Here is a 13,389-nt window from a genome sequence, read left to right as displayed (position 1 = left end):
GGTGCCACAAAAAAGGACTTAGGAAAATTGCAATTGGCTCAGAACAGGGCAGCACGGCTGGCCCTTAAAAGTACACAAAGAGCTAACATTAATGACATGCATGTCAATCTCTCATGGCTCAAATTGGAGGGGAGATTGACTTCATCATTACTTGTTTTTCTAAGATGTGTTGACAAGCTGAATGTACCTGTTTAAAACACCTGCACACAGCTCAGACACCCATGCATACCCCACAAGACATGCCACCAGAGGTCTCTTCACAGTCCCCAAGTCCAGAACAGACTATGGGAGGCGCGCAGTACTACATAGAGCCATGACTACATGGAACTCTATTCCACATTAAGTAACTGATGCCAGCAGTAAAATTGGATTTAAAAAACAGATAAAAATACACCATATGGAACAACGGGGACTGGGAAGAGACACACAAAGGTACAGACACATGCATACACACACATGGTGATATTGTTGTATGCTGGTATTGAACATTTTGTGTTGTGAATATGTGGTGGTGTAGGGATGTTATATGATGTACTGTTTAATCTTTATCTCATTCAGTACAAACATAGTTCACTGTTTTATCTGTAATTTTATATGTAATATGGATGCTTTGGTGTGTTTGGACCCCAGGAAGAGTAGCTGCTGCCTTGGCAGGAACTAATGGGGATCCATAATAAACCCCAGGAAGAGTAGCTGCTGCCTTGGCAGGAACTAATGGGGATCCATAATAAACCCCAGGAAGAGTAGCTGCTGCCTTGGCAGGAACTAATGGGAATCCATAATAAACCCCAGGAAGAGTAGCTGCTGCCTTGACAGGAACTAATGGGGATCCATAATAAACCCCAGGAAGAGTAGCTGCTGCCTTGGCAGGAACTAATGGGGATCCATAATAAACCCCAGGAAGAGTAGCTGCTGCCTTGACAGGAACTAATGGGGATCCATAATAAACCCCAGGAAGAGTAGCTGCTGCCTTGGCAGGAACTAATGGGGATCCATAATAAATCAAATACAAATGCAAATAGTGGTGTGTGGGTCATATCACTCAGGAAGACAAGCCAGTAAAAAAATACATATTACATCCTATGTTATGATAATTGTGTAGTTGGCTTTATAACCCATTAGTTCAAATCAAAAAAAAAAAAAAAAATGTATAGCCCTTCGTACATCAGCTGATATCTCAAAGTGCTGTACAGAAACCCAGCCTAAAACCCCAAACAGCAAGCAATGCATGTGAAAGAAGCTCGGTGGCTAGGAAAAAGTCCCTAGGAAAAACTCACTAGAAAGGCCAAAACCTAGGAAGAAACCTAGAGAGGAACCAGGCTATGAGGGGTGGCCAGTCCTCTTCTGGCTGTGCCGGGTGGATATTATAACAGAACATGGTCAAGATGTTAAAATGTTCATAAATGACCAGCATGGTCAAATAATAATAATCATAGTAGTTGTCGAGGGTGCAACAAGCACGTCCGGTGAACAGGTCAGGGTTCCATAGCCGCAGGCAGAACAGTTTAAACTGGAGCAGCAGCACGGCCAGGTGGACTGGGGACAGCAAGGAGTCATCATGCCAGGTAGTCCTGAGGCATGGTCCTAGGGCTCAGGTCCTCCGAGAGAAAGAAAGAAAGAGAGAAAGAGAGAGAGAATTAGAGAGAGCATATTTAATTTCACACAGGACACCGGATAAGACAAGAGAAATACTCCAGATGTAACAGACTGACCCTAGCCCCCCGACACATAAACTACTGCAGCATAAATACTGGAGGCTGAGACAGGAGGGATCAGAAGACACTGTGGCCCCATCCGATAGTTCATACGTAACCGTGGTATACAATAAGGTTGAGACAACAAAAAGACAAATCAACTACACATACGTTTGTTTCATCACAAAACCGGAGGGGAACATTTGTCCGGTGGAGTCCACAAAGCAAATATTGCAAACATTTACATGACCTGCAGCATGGTCAAGCAAGTTAATGTTTTCGACAGTTTAATAAACAACTACTGAGTTACCCACAAGTCAGCTCAAAGACAACTACTTCCACTACTCAAGCACCATTTCAACTTAAACATTTAAAAATCATCTAATCAACAAACCTATATTAATTGCATTCGTAAAGTATTCAGACCCCTTGACTTTTTCCACATTTTGTTATGTTACAGCCTAATTCTAAAATGGATTAAATTCATTATATTACTCATCAATATACACAAAATAACCCATAATTACAAAGCGAAAACAAGTTTTCAGAAATGTTATTTATATAAAACAAATATAAGTACCTTATTTACATAAGTATTCAGACCCTTTGCTATGAGACTCGAAATTGAGCTCAGGTGCATCCTGTTTCCATTGATCATCCTTGAGATGTTTCTACAACTTGATTGGAGTCCACCTGCGGTATATTAAAATGATTGGACATGATTTGAAAAGGCACACACCTGTCTATGTATATAAGATACACACCTGTCTATACAGTGCATGTCAGAGCAAAAACCAAGCCATGAGGTCAAAGTAATTGTCCGTAGACAGCCGAAACAGGATTGTGTCGAGGCACAGATCTGGAGAAGGGTAAAAACAATTCCCCAAATACAGGTGTGCCAAGCTTGTAATGACGTTTTGCAAAGGAGGTGATTTGATTGGTCTTGAGCCAAATCCAAACTGGCTTCCCTTGGGAGATGTTTTGATGTGCCAGGACAACCCAGCTCAGCTCAACGCTGATGGTCAAATTTTTTTTATACTTTTTTAATTAAAATTAAAGGGAGGCCAAAAGCTTGCTGGCATCAGTCAATCAACGGTGGCAACATGTCATACTATTTTGGTCCAGACAGCATCAGACACATTGGCTACACAAACTGAGACAGAGGAGTGCTGTTTCACACGCTCAGGTGATTTCTCTGGTGAGATCCGGTGAGATTCAGCCACTTGCAAATTGGCTTAGAGCAGAAATACCAAGGGAACATAGCAGACTTAATGATTAGCAGGTACATTACTCAGGAGGAGTATGGTGGACTCAGATAGCAGTAGACTTAATGATTAGCAGGTACATTAGGAGTGTGGTGGAATGAATGTGTTAGTTTGAAGGTCTTTTGCAGTCATTGGTGGCAGAAAACTGGAATGAATGAAAACTGGAAGTGTTGGTTTTGGAATGACTAGTGCAATATACAGCCTCTACCAGACTGCAGATTGGTATTGGTAGTGGAGATGTTGAGGAGTGAGCTGAGGTAGAGGAGGAAATGGTAAGTCAATTGGTAAATCAGTGGGTCTGGCGTTGTGTGTGTAACGAAAGCCAGTTGACCAGGGTGTAAAGGTCACAGTTCACCAGGGTGTAAAGGTCACAGTGATGAGTGTTGAAGGGGGCACTGGTAACAAAGGCAGATGGCAGTGTGGTAAATTACATCGAATTTATTGAAGGAGGTTTTGGGGGTAAGCCTGTAAACTACATGGTCAAGAAGTGCTCTATAAAAGCAAATGGAATAATGTTTTGAGAATTGCATATTCATGAATAATGATAAAGATTTGGCCCAGTCCCACAGAGAGAATGAATGATAAAGAGGTGTCCCATTTCCATGGAATTGGAATGATAAAGATTTGGCCCAGTCCCACAGAGACAATGAATGATACAGATTTGGCCCAGTTCCATAGAGAATGAATGATAAAGAGGTGTCCCATTTCCATAGAGAGGGGAATGATACAGATTTGGCCCAGTCCCAGAGAGAGAGGGGAATGATAAAGATTTGGCCCAGTCCCAGAGAGAGGGGAATGATAAAGATTTGGCCCAGTCCCAGAGAGAGAGGGGAATGATAAAGATGTGGCCCAGTCCCAGAGAGAGAGGGGAATGATAAAGATTTGGCCCAGTCCCAGAGAGAATGAATGATAAAGATTTGGCCCAGTCCCAGAGAGAGGGGAATGATAAAGATTTTGCCCAGTCCCATAGAGAGGGGAATGATACAGATTTGGCCCAGTCCCAGAGAGAGGGGAATGATAAAGATTTGGCCCAGTCCCATAGAGAGGGGAATGATACAGATTTGGCCCAGTCCCATAGAGAGGGGAATGATACAGATTTGGCCCAGTCCCAGAGAGAATGAATGATAAAGATTTGGCCCAGTCCCAGAGAGAGGGGAATGAGGAGGTTGAGAAAGACAAAAGAAAATAATAGAGAGAGAAAAGAGAATTCATTGTTCCCAGCCTGCTGATTCTCTCTCTGCCATCTGAAGATCGATGAGATGCTTGGCAGAAGCTACAGTATAGACTGTATCCTAAATATCACCCTATTCCCTATATAGTACTAGCTATTCCCTATATATTACTAGCTATTCCGGCAGGTAGCCTAGTGGTTAAAGCATTGGACTTGTAACCAAAAATTTGCAAGATCGAATCCCCGATCGGACAAGGTAAAAATCTGTCGTTCTGCCCCTGAACAAGGCAGTTAACCCACTGTTCCTAGGCCATTATTGAAAATAAGAATTTGTTCTTAACTGACTTGCCTCGTAAAATAAAAATAAAATTCCCTATATAGTACTAGCTATTCCCTATATAGTACTAACTATTCCCTAAAAAGTACTAGCTATTCCCTATTTATTACTAACTATTCCCTGTATATTACCTGTTATTATACTAGCTATTCCCTATATAGTACTAACTATTCCCTATATAGTACTAGCTATTCCCTATATAGTACTAACTATTCCCTATATAGTACTAGCTATTCCCTATATAGTACTAGCTATTCCCTATTTATTACTAACTATTCCCTGTATATTACCTGTTATTATACTAGCTATTCCCTATATAGTACTAGCTATTCCCTATATAGTACTAACTATTCCCTAAATAGTACTAGCTATTCCCTATTTATTACTAACTATTCCCTGTATATTACCTGTTATTATACTAGCTATTCCCTATATAGTACTAACTATTCCCTATATAGTACTAGCTATTCCTTATATATTACTAGCTATTCCCTATATATTACCTGTTATTATACTATATATTCCCTATATATTACTAGCTATTCCCTATATAGTACTAGCTATTCCTTATATATTACTAGCTATTCCCTATACATTACCTGTTATTATACTATATATTCCCTATATATTACTAGCTATTCCCTATATAGTACTAGCTATTCCTTATATAGTACTAGCTATTCCCTATATATTACCTGTTATTATACTATATATTCCCTATATACTACTAGCTATTCCCTATATATTACCTGTTATTATACTATATATTCCTTATATAGTACTAGCTATTCCCTATATATTACCTGTTATTATACTATATATTCCCTATATACTACTAGCTATTCCCTATATATTACCTGTTATTATACTATATATTCCCTGTATAGTGCTAGAAATGCTGAGCTGATGTTGTGGTGCTGTGTCTTTGGGGAGATGCTAGGCCCCAAATTACATCCTATTCCCCCTATAGTGCAATACCTTTGACCAGGGGCTCTAGTATAACGTAGTGCACTACGTAAGGAATAGGGTTCCGTTAAGGATGCGTCCTGACTGACAGTACTGTCTCTGAGTCATCCTCCCTGATTAACTTCACTTCCCCTTTCTTCCTTTGGTCTAGTGTATGTCACAACAATAACAATGGCCCATCCATAACACAGTGACAAAAGTGATATCTGGATTTTATTTGTTCAGTTTGACCTAGTGATATTTATAAATGTCAGACAGATTAATGATCCGTGTTTGACGGTGCAAAATAATGTTCCTCTAAACATTATGTAAACACACAAGCAATTACCAGAGATAATGTACACTCTTACATGCCCAGAGAAAATGTAAAATATTACAGGCACAGAGATAATATACACTATTACTGGACCAGAGATAATGTACACTATTACAGGCCCAGAGAGAATGTTCACTGTTACAGGCCCATAGATAATGTACACTATTACAGGCCCAGAGATAATGTACACTGTTACAGGCCCAGAGACAATGTACACTATTACAGGCCCAGAGATAATGTACACTGTTACAGGCCCAGAGATAATGTACACTATTACAGGCCCAGAGATAATGTACACTATTACAGGCCCAGAGATAATGTTCACTATTACAGGCCCAGAGATAATGTTCACTATTACAGGCCCAGAGAGAATGTTACATTTACATTTACATTTTAGTCATTTAGCAGACACTCTTATCCAGAGTGACTTACAGTAGTAAATGCATACATTTCATACAATTTCATACCTTTTTTTTTCTGTGCTGGCACCCCGTGGGAATCGAACCCACAACCCTGGTGTTGCAAACACCACGCTCTACCAACTGAGCTACAGGGAAGGCTATGTTCACAGTTACAGGCCCATTTTGTTTTTTCAGACGGATTAGATGAACTGGAAGTGTCCCCTCCAGCAATCCCGTCTATGATACATCCCAAATGGCATCCTATTCCCTATATAGTGCACTACCTTTGACCAGGGCCCATAGGGAATAGAGTGTCACTTGGAATACAACCCTACAGACATCACTCTTAACCAACCCTGTAGTTGTGTAGATTTGTAGTTAACAAAAACAGATGAATAATGATACCATAAATATTGAATGCTGTTTTCAAGTCTGCCTACATACAGACTTGAAATCATTGGCCACTTTAAGAAATGGATCACTAGTCACTTTAATAATGCCACTTTAATAATGTTTACATATCTTGTATTACTCATCTCATATGTATATACTGTATTTTATACCATCTGTTGCAGCTTGCCTATGCTGCTCGGTCATCACCTAGATTTGTTTGTATCAGGTAGTTGAGAAATTGTTAGATTACTTGTTAGATATTACTGCAGTGTCGAAATTAGAAGCACAAGCATTTCGCTACACTCGCAATAACATCTGTTGACCATGTGTATGGACCAATAACATCTGCTAACCATGTGTATGTGACCAATAAAATGTGATTTGATTTGATGTAGAGGGCTCAGGCTGTTACATATCAAAACATACAGTTTGATGTCAAGTATGGACCTTCTTGATAAATGGATAAGGACATTGACATGGCTGATTACAATGTCTTCATGTGTGACACATTGAGAAAAGGGTGATGGTTGCCTATATATGTCAAATCATGTGGATTCAAGTTCTCTAAATATGGCAGCTTTTGGTTATATATGTGGCTTAGGCCAAAATACACATTTTACGCTGAGATCAAAAATTTTAATAAAATACCCTAAATTAGCTCTAAAAATGTTCACATCTATTTTACTATCTGTGGCAGACAAAAAAATAAAATAAAATAAAATGTTATTGGTCACATACACATGGTTAGCAGATGTTATTGGTCCATACACATGGTTAGCAGATGTTATTGGTCCATACACATGGTTAGCAGATGTTATTGGTCACATGGTTAGCAGATGTTATTGGTCACATGGTTAGCAGATGTTATTGGTCCATACACATAGTTAGCAGATGTTATTCGTCACATACCCATGGTTAGTAGATGCTAATGCGAGTGTAGCAAAATGCTTGTGCTTACAGTTCCGTCAAAGCAGTAATATCTAACAACTAATCTAACAAATTCACAACGACTACCCTATACACACAAATGTAAAGGGATGAATAAGAATATGTACATATACATATATGGATGAGCAATGGCCGTGCAGCATAGGCAAGATGCAGTAGATGGTATCGAGTACAGTATATACATATGAGATGAGTAATGTAGGGTATGTAAACATTATTAAAGTGGTGTTATTTAAAGTGACTAGTGATACCTTTAAGTTAATTTATTTAAGTGGCCAGTGATTTGAGTCTGTATGTTGGCAGCAGCCTCTCTGTGTTAGTGATGGCTGTTTAAAACTGTCTGATGGCCTTGAGATAGAAGTTGTTTTCCAGTCTCTCGGTCCCAGCTTTGATGCTCCTGTACTGACCTCGCCTTCTGGATGGTAGCGGGGTGAACAGGCAGTGGCTCGGGTGGTTGTTGTCCTTGATGATCTTTTTGGCCTTCCTGTGACATTGGGTGCTGTAGGTGTCCTGGAGGGCAGGTAGTTTGCCCCCAGTGATGTGTTGTGCAGACCGCACCACCCTCTGGAGAGCCTTGCGGTTGAGGGCGGTGCTGTTGCCGTACCAGGCGGTGATATAGCCGACAGGTTGCTCTCGATTGTGCATCTGTAAAAGTTTGTGAGTGTTTTAAGTGACAAGCCACATTTCTTCAGCCTCCTGAGGTTGAAGAGGCGCAGTTGTGCCTTCTTCACCACGCTGTCCATATGGGGGGACAATTTCAGTTTGTCTGTGATGTGTACGCCAAGGAACTTAAAACTTTCCACCTTCTCCACTGCTGTCCCATCGACGTGCATGAGGGGGTGCTCCCTCTGGTTTTTCATGAAGTCCACAATCATCTCCTTTGTTTTGTTGACGTTGAGTGAGAGGTTATTTTCCTGACACCACACTCCGAGGGCCCTCACCTCCTCCCTGTAGGCAGTCTCGTCGTTGTTGGTAATCAAGCCTACCACTGTAGTGTCGTCTGCAAACTTGATGATTGAGTTGGAAGCATGGCCACGCAGTCATGGGTGAACAGGGAATACAGGAGAGGGCTGAGAACGCACCCTTGTGGGGCTCCAGTGTTGAGGATCAGTGGGATGAAGATGTTTTTTCCTACCTTCACCACCTGGGGGCGGCCCATCAGAAAGTCCAGGACCCAGTTGCACAGGGCAGGGTCGAGACCCAAGGTTTCGAGCTTAATGACGAGTTTGGAGGGTACTATGGTGTTGAATGCTGAGCTGTAGTCAATGAACAGCATTCTTACATAGGTATTCCTCTTATCCAGATGGGATAGGGCAGTGTGCAGTGTGATGGCGATTGCATCATCAGTGGACCTATTGGGTCGGTAAGCAAATTGGAATGGGTCTAGAGTGTCAGGTAGGGTAGAGGTGATATGATCATTGACTAGTCCCTCAAAGCACTTCATGATGACAGAAGTGAGTGCTACGGGGCAATAGTCATTTAGCTCAGTTACCTTAGCTTTCTTGGGAACGGGAACAATGGTGGCCATTTTGAAGCATGTGGGGACAGCAGACTGGGATTGACTGAATTTGTCCGTAAACATACCAGCCAGCTGGTCTGCGCATGCTCTGAGGACGCGGCTAGGGATGCCGTCTGGGCCGGAAGCCTTGCGAGGGTTAACGTTTAAATGTTTTACTCACGTTAGCCACGGAGAAGGAGAGCCCACCGGTTTTGGTAGTGGGCCGTGTCAGTGGCCATGTATTGTCCTCAAAACAAGCAAAGAAGTTGTTGAATTTGTCTGGGAGCAAGACGCCGATGTCCGCGACGGGGCTGGTTTTCTTTTTGTAATCCGTGATTGACTGTAGACCCTGCCACATACGTCTCGTGTTTGAACCGTTGAATTGCTACTCTACTTTGTCTCTATACTGACGCTTTGCTTGTTTGATTGCTTTACGGAGGGAATAGCTGCACTGTTTGTATTCGATCATGTTTCCAGTCGCTTTGCCATGATTAAAAGCGCTTTCAGTTTTGCGCGAATGCTAGCTGCCATCAATCAACAGTTTCTGGTTAGGAAAGGTTTTAATAGTCACAGTGGGTACGACATCGCCGATGCACTTGCTAATAAACTCACTCACCGAGTCAGTGTATACATCAATATTATTGTCTGAGGCTATCCGGAACATATCCCAGTCCATGTGATTGGAGCAATCTTGAAGCATGGAATCCGATTGGTTAGACCAGCGTTAGATAGCCCTAAGCATGGGCGTTTCCTGTTTTTGTTTCTCTCTATAAGCTGGGAGCAACAAAATGGAGTCATGGTCAGATTTGCCGAAGGCAGGGAGGGGTAGGGCTTTGTATGCAAAGTTAGAATAGCAATGATCCAGTGTGTCTGCTTGCTTATACACGGCTGTGACTATAATCGAAGAGAATTCTCTTGGAAGATAATGCGGTCGGCATTTGATTGTAAGGAATTCTAGGTCAGGTGAACAAAAGCACTTGAGTTCCTCTATGTTGTTGTGAATACACCATGAGTTGTTAATCATAAGGCATACACCCCCGCCCATCTTGTTACCAGAGAGATGTTTGTTTCTGTCGGCACAATGCATAAAGAAACCGGGTGGCTATACCGACTCTGACAACATATCCCGAATGAGCCATGTGTCCGTGAAACAGAGAATGTTACAATCTCTGATGTCTTTCTGGAAGGCAACTCATGCCCTAATTTCATCCACCTTGTTATCTAGAGATTGGACATTGGCGAGTAATATGCTCGGAAGTGGTGGATGGTGTGCTCGCCTTCTGAGTCTGACCAGCTCCGTCTGCCTCTCCTGCGGCGACCGCGTTTGAGTCGGCCTCTGGGACTAGATCCCATGTCCAGGGCGGAAGTCCGAACAAAGGATTCGCTTCGGGAAAGACGTATTCCTGGTCGTAATATTGGTAAGTTGACTTTTCTTTCTTTACATTTTTTGCTTTCATATCCAATAGTTCTTCCCGGCTGTATGTAATAACACTGGAGATGTTCTGGGCTAACAATGAACTAATACATTAAAAACACATATAACTGCATAGTTTCCTAAGGACCTGAAGCGACCATCTCTGTCGGCGCCACCTTTAAACGCCTTTAGATCAAAAATCATACAAACACTTGGTTCTTTACAGAACTTTCAGATATTTTTATGATGAGAAATCAGGCCTGGGCTTTTCATGCAATTGAGAAATAGATCAACTCATTGACTTTCAACATGGCACCATCATAGGATGCCACCTTGCCAACAAATAAGTTTGTCATATTTCTGCCCATGTCAACTGTAAGTGCTATTATTGTGAAGTGGAAATGTCATGGAATAACAACAGCTCAGCCGCGAAGTGTTAGGCCACACAAGCTCAAAGAACGGGCCACCAAGTCCTGAAGCGCATAAAAATTGTTGGTTGAAAACTCACCACCGAGTTCCAAACCTCTGTGGCTTGTGGTTGAACGGAAGCAAGTCCCCACAGCAATGTTCCATCATCTAGTGGAAAGCCCTTACAGAAGAGTGGAAGACTGTAAAAGCAGCAAAGGGGGGACCAACTCCACATTTATGATTTTTAATGAGATGTTCGACAAGCAAGGGTCCACATACTTTTGGTAATTTAGTGTACTTTGGATGGTGCTCTCATTGACCGTGTCCCCACCTGTACAGTGGCTTGCGAAAGTATTCACCCCCTTGGCATTGTTCCTATTTTGTTGACTTACAACCTGGAATTAAAATAGATTTTTTGGCGGGTTTGTATCATTTCATTTACACAACATTTCTACTACTTTGAAGATGTAAAATATATTTTTTTGTGAAACAACCAAGAAATAAGACAAAGAAACTGAAAACTTGAGAATGCATAACTACTCAATCCCCAAAGTCAGTACTTTGTAGAGCTACCTTTTGCAGCAATTACAGCTGCAGTTCTCTTGGGGTATATCTCTGTAAGCTTAGCACATATAGCCACTGGGATTTTTGCCCATTCTTCAAGGCAAAACTTCTCAAGCTCCTTCAAGGTGGATGGGTTCCGCTGGTGTACAGCAATCTTTAAGTCATACCACAGACTCTCATTTGTTTTGAGGTTTGGGATTTGACTAGGCCATTCCAAGACATTTAAATGTATCCCCTTAAACCACTCACATGTTGCTTTAACAGTATGCTTAGTGTCATTGTCCTGCTGGAAGGTGAACCTCCATCCCAGTCTCAAATCTCTGAAGACAGAAACAGGTTTCACTCAAGAATTTCCCTGTATTTAACACCATCCATCATTCCTTCAATTCTGACCAGTTTCTGATTTCCTGCCGATGAAAAACATCCCCACAGCATGATGCTGCCACCACCATGTTTCACTGTGGGGATGGAGTTCTCGGGGTGATGAGAGGTGTTGGGTTTGCACCAGACTTAGAGTTTTCCTTGATGGCCAAAAAGCAACACTGTAGTCTCATTTGACCAGAGTACATTCTTCCATATGTTTGCTTATTTCTTTCTTTAAGCAATGGCTTTTTTCTGGCCACTCTTCTGTAAAGCCCAGCTCTGTGGAGTATATGGCTTAAAGGGGTCCTATGGACAGATACTCCAATCTCCGCTGTGGAGCTTTGCAGCTCCTTCAGGGTTATCTTTGGTCTCTTTGTTGCCTCTCTGATTAAGGCCCTCCTTGCCTGGTCTGTGAGTTTTGGTGGGCGACCCTCTCTTGGGAGGTTTGTTGTGGTGCCATATTCTTTCTATTTTTTTATTATGGATTTAATTGCGTTCCGTGGGATGATCAAGTATCGGACATTTTTTTATAACCCAACGCTGTTCTGTACTTCTCCACAACTTTGTCCCTGACCTGTTTGGAGAGCTCATAGGTTTTCATGCTGTAGCTTGTGTCATGGCATTGGCAACATGCAGGTTAATCGCAAGATTGAACCCAACATGGGGGGACTGTGATGACGTTGGCCTGTGGGTAAGGTTTATGTCCCCCATAAATCATTTTCTCCCTTTCCTCTCTTGACTCTACTGAAAGACTCTTGAAAGCCTTTGTTAAACATAGAGAGTCGGGGAACATCAAAAGGTGGGGGGAAAGGAAACATATTTCGGTAATCCAACCAGTTGAAAATATGCGTTGGTACTTAATGAATATGATGTCAGTTCGGTTGTCATCTGAGACATTCTTATTAACTTCTATGGGCTACGTGGGACCTGCGGGACACAGCCAGTGAAATATCAGGGCGGCAAATTCAAAAACAAAAATTACATTTTAAAAGGCCTCGATGAGTAGTATAATTAGCTAGATAAATTAACGTTAGTATTTGAACCAGCTGGTCCTGTGATTAAATGTATGTCATTTATATAGTTGTATTTGTTTCAGTGTAGATCTGATATTATGTTTTTTAAATACTTTTTTAGATCAATGGTATCCACCAGTAATCCATGGTATCCACCAGTAATCCACCAACACATTTGAAAGTACAGTTCAACCCCAATCAAAGTAAGCACAGAATAACACATTTTTATGAACATTTACCATTTTCTCAATATGGTCAGTCTGTACGGCTCTATCCCATCACCTCAACACGTGCCCTCTATCCCATCACCTCAACACGTGCCCTCTATCCCATCACCTCAACACGTGCCCTCAATCCCATCACCTCAACACGTGCCCTCTATCCCATCACCTCAACACGTGCCCTCTATCCCATCACCTCAACACGTGCCCTCAATCCCATCACCTCAACACGTGCCCTCTATCCCATAACCTCAACACATGCCCTCAATCCCATCACCTCAACATGTGCCCTCAATCCCATCACCTCAACACGTGCCCTCAATCCCATCACCTCAACACGTGCCCTCAATCCCATCACCTCAACACGTGCCCTCTATCATCACCTCAACACGTGCCCTCAATCCCATCACCTCAACA

The 13,389-nt window shown here is 42.0% G+C and overlaps 1 protein-coding gene across 2 annotated transcripts in view; it reads left to right on the top strand.

Moving 5' to 3' along the window:
- Positions 1–13,389, top strand: part of LOC115160200 (ciliary neurotrophic factor receptor subunit alpha-like) — a 277,461-nt gene that overhangs the window by 53,584 nt on the left and 210,488 nt on the right. Inside the window, exon 1 of one of the 2 annotated variants that reach the window (XM_029710597.1) lies at positions 10,286–10,407. The exons of the other annotated variant lie outside the window; for it this stretch is intronic. The gene's annotated coding sequence lies outside the window, so the exon portion shown is untranslated. Of the gene's footprint in view, positions 1–10,285; positions 10,408–13,389 lie in introns of those variants that run through there. 2 annotated transcript variants of the gene reach the window in all.

This window comes from Salmo trutta, chromosome 23 (genome assembly GCF_901001165.1).
Source record: "Salmo trutta chromosome 23, fSalTru1.1, whole genome shotgun sequence".
Taxonomy (NCBI): Eukaryota; Metazoa; Chordata; class Actinopteri; order Salmoniformes; family Salmonidae; genus Salmo; species Salmo trutta.
The sequence above is the reverse complement of the archived record's forward strand: the minus strand, read 5'-3'. Positions and strand labels throughout refer to the sequence as shown.